Below are 4,192 nucleotides of genomic sequence, written 5' to 3'. Positions count from 1 at the left end.
TTTAACCACTGAATGAATGAATGACAGGCTTGCCTCTTGCTCCTTGGTAACATGCGCTAGGCAAAAAAGAGGGTGACATCTAGTAAAGAAGACAAGTAATTTGATTAATGTTAATCTTTCATTCAATGTTTGCAGAAATAAATATAAAAGAAAAAAATAGATTCTGCTCTTTGAGAATCGATTCTGAATTGACCACGTTTTAAAAAACGATTAATCGAAAAATCGATTTTTTTTTGCCCAGCCCTACACATGACAGCCTTATTCTACCTCCCCAGAAAGGGAAAGGACTTTACAAATAAAACTTTTGGAAATTAAAGCCAAGATACCCAAGCCACATAATCTTAAAGAGCACCTATTATGAGATACACGTTTTTAAACATCCTTTTGTGTGTAAGTGTGTATTAGTACATGCTAACGATATTCAAAAAGCACATACCTCAAAGAAAACGATGACGCGAGTTATCGTCTTTAACGTTCGAGGACTACAAAAAACACTCGGATTGTAGGCAACAGTTTACTTCCTGGGATTAGTGACGTAGATAAGACCAACATTATCATAGTTCAGCCGTCTCTGCTTTGCTAGGGTACGCCCTCAAAGACGGGGGTGGGGAGCGCAGAGTCAGAAGAGAGCTAAAATGGCGGAGGTTGGGAGTCCCTGCTTTGACTCTGTTTGCAAACTCTTGTTTCATTGTTTAGCGATTAAATCTCTCGAGTAGACGCTGTCTCTTTAGATGCGAGGGCAAAATAGCACTTTATGGACTTACACAGAGGACATCATGTTTAATACGGTTCCGGAAAAATCCAGTCAGAAGTTGTTCACGGAGTTTTCACAATAACTGCTTCTTATGAACCGAAGCTGGATTTGCGCGACGTTTCCTCCTGAAAGTTGGATTACTGTGCACTTCTGGATCACAGGCTGTATGTATTCACATTTATTATTTGCCTTTTACTGTACGTTACGTAACCGGTAACCAGAGCTTAACATTATGTGCTTGTAGAGCTCAGATATATATCTATGTGTAGAGCTAGAGCTAAGCTTGCAAGCTAATTGTTTTGTGTTGTAATAATGTATTTCATAAACAACGTACCATATTTACACACGTGTATGTTGAATTATGCAGACTATCGTTTTATCGATGTTTATTTAGACGTGTTTACAAACTTGCTAAGCTGTTCCAGCTAAACTGTTACCGGTAATGTTTGTTCTCATGATCAAACTCAAGAAACTCTAAGTACAGATGATTTGTTTAACGTTATATGTATTTTACTGTTGTTTTTACTTGAAGCTTTCTTAGATTTTGAAACGAAGCCACGTAATGTGTGTTGCTAATGTTGGGCCTTGTAATATGTAATACATTAACGTTTTAATGAATAGTCTAACGATTTATAATCGTTGTACTCTATTGTTATAATATGTCTTTTTGACTGAATACATGTTTGTTTTATTTGTCTATATCCTAGATTCGCAGCTGGACACATCCTTCTAACTAACACTGTATGCAAACATGCAACATCATTACACACAGTACAAGGAGTAGACTGGCATATGAGGAGCAAAGGTGTGTAACACATATGATGTATTTAGCTAGTGATACCACTACCAGTCTTAAATGTATAACTGATGATGACAAAGTTTTTTTTCTCTGCATAATCATAGGAACCCACGCAGTAGCATCGTTTCACAATGTTTCCATCACCATCATCAGTGGATGCCTTTGCCGTCCGTACCCTGAGATTTCAGATTTGCAGCAAAAATTTGACTTTCCCATTTATTGGAATGCTGTGGAGGTATTTAAGTATTTTAGTAACTGTGTTAAATAAAGTAGTATTTACTTTTACAATAAATGTATTCCTTGTTTATATTATTAAAGGTTGTACCTTGCAGCCATCCATTACAATGTCACCAAGCCGTAACAAAAGCAAGAGAGGGAAAGTACAAGGCTATGTTCCCAAAACACACAAGTGACATACCGTAAGCAGTAATGTTTTATTTCAAATACATTCATAATTAAAAACTTAATTTATGAAGCAGGGAAATAAATGATCAAAACAAAAGATTTATTGACTGCAATATTTCTACAGTTATGTGGAGGATGTGATCAGGCTTGTGTTTGATGAGGTATTTGAAGATAAGCTGAAGGAAACCCCGATTCCAATGGACCTGGCATCACAGTTCGAGAGACCTTCAAAGGAGGACGTGATTGCATGCCATCTTCAGTGCAGGGGTCGTCGGAAGCCAACATTCCGATCAGGAAGCTCCAAGCATATCTGGAGAACAACACACGACAGGATGATAACTCTAAAGTGTTGTCTTAGATAGCACCAGCTGACAAAGCTTTGATATGCCATTTATCTGAATAGATGGCTGTAAGAAGTGAATTGAAAAATTTTTGAAAGAAGAGCACAATATGGTTACTAAAGTATGTTTATTTGTATATTGTTTAACATTTAAATATATATTTGTAATAAATAAACTTTTGACTGACTACTATATTTTCTTTAAAGTTACATCTTTTGTTCTTTTGGGTACTTTGTTACTATAATAATAGTTTAGTGTTATTGGTTTAAAAATGTAATAAAACTTACTCTAGTCCTGCGCCTCAAAGGCTTATAGTCGGTACAATAAATGTTCTGTGTGTAGGGATTTAGACAATTTGTGCAATACCTGGATGATGAATCACGCAGGTAAGAAGCCCTGGAACCTGTTGCATTCTCCTTAAACCTAATAAGTAAAAACATAGCACTTATAAGTAAGCAGTTTTTCATAATAAACTTTACCATAGTAAAATAATGTAGAACTAACATTCATTGCAATTAATACTTTTTTGTGCTACATTTGGTGTTTCCATATAGTTTGCACAGTAAAATAGCATGTAAGCAGTCTTTTATAATAAAGTTTACTATAGTAAAATAATGTAGAAATTACCAAGTGAAATCGTTTAATAATCATTTCAACAAACACTTTCTATGTGCTACATTTGGTGTTTCCATATAGTTTGCACAGTAATACAGTATGTAAGCAGTCTTTTATAATAAATTTTACTATAGTAAAATAATGTTAATAAGTGAAATAGTTTTATAATAATTTCAACAAATACTTTCTATGTGCTACATTTGGTGTTTCCATATAGTTATGTAGTACGTTATAATTACCTTTTGGATTTTCGTCTTCGTTTAGCATTCTGGCAGAGCTAAGGACACCTAAAAAAGTTAAATCCAATCACATTCATTGACGGAGATCGTTTATATCGTAACGGCCGTCTGAACTCTCTGGATTGAGCTCGAAGTGGTAAGGCAGTACAGACACCATCGTTTATAGAGAAATATAACGCTTGTTTACGTTGCCTCTGAGGCTGTGACTCTCCCACGCGTAGTCAGGGCCGTAACCTTTCAAACACACGCCGAACCCAGCTGACCAATAACAGTTGAGTAGTCATCTGACCAATCCGATTACACTAGACATTTTGGGAGGCGGAGACAGTAACTAAACCGAGCGTTTTCCCAGGGGGGCAGGGTTTCATATTTTATTGAAGCTTCCCTGGACGCCGCCATTGCTTAGCGAACACCCATCTGCTGTTAGCGTCCCATTGACTCCCATTCATTTTGGCGTCACTTTGACAGCGAATAACTTTACATCTGAGGCGTTTAAAGACTCCATTTGTCCATTAATTATTTCTAAAGAAACACGAAAATGTATAAAAGGCTCCATTACCATGTATCTTACGTTATGTCCCAGTAGAAGCAGTTTTTGTAAAAATAGGCTAACGATTGCATCATAACCTGCGACTTTCTGTCGCACAGTAGAGAAATTACCATATGGACTGGGAGAGAAGCTCACAGGCAATCTTTTACTGACTATGAGGCAATCGGGTGGACGTGAAGGCATAAAGTCAAGGGAGATTATTAATCAGAATACTAACCAAAATGTGCTCCTGTTCACGCTCGCCGTCTCTGCAAGATTCAGTAGGTGATTCAGATTTCCCGTGGCACGGCTATTAGAAGACTTACAATTGCCAGACAGGTTGCTCACGTGACATCCACGTCATTGAGCTCAGTTTGAGTCTGCGCAGTACGCTCGACACCCAGGAAGTGCGTGCTTCTAATTGACTTCACTTGTCTCCGTTGAATCCAATGGGGTCGCTGTGTCCATTTCTTTTACTGTCTATGCGTTTTCCAGACAGTGGGAAATCGG

General features: G+C 37.3%; 1 long non-coding RNA gene across 1 annotated transcript; it reads left to right on the top strand.

The window, feature by feature from the left end:
* The first annotated feature begins 1,688 nt into the window (after window positions 1–1,688).
* Window positions 1,689–2,257, top strand: LOC141282343 (uncharacterized). The gene is made up of 3 exons (XR_012336947.1): window positions 1,689–1,788; window positions 1,872–1,972; window positions 2,083–2,257. It is a non-coding gene; the product is annotated as an uncharacterized lncRNA (long non-coding RNA).
* The last annotated feature ends 1,935 nt before the right edge of the window (window positions 2,258–4,192 follow it).

The sequence above is a fragment of the Paramisgurnus dabryanus genome, chromosome 6 (genome assembly GCF_030506205.2).
Source record: "Paramisgurnus dabryanus chromosome 6, PD_genome_1.1, whole genome shotgun sequence".
Classification (NCBI taxonomy): domain Eukaryota; kingdom Metazoa; phylum Chordata; class Actinopteri; order Cypriniformes; family Cobitidae; genus Paramisgurnus; species Paramisgurnus dabryanus.
Note: the sequence above shows the minus strand (reverse complement) of the source record. Positions and strands in the feature narration are given on the sequence as shown.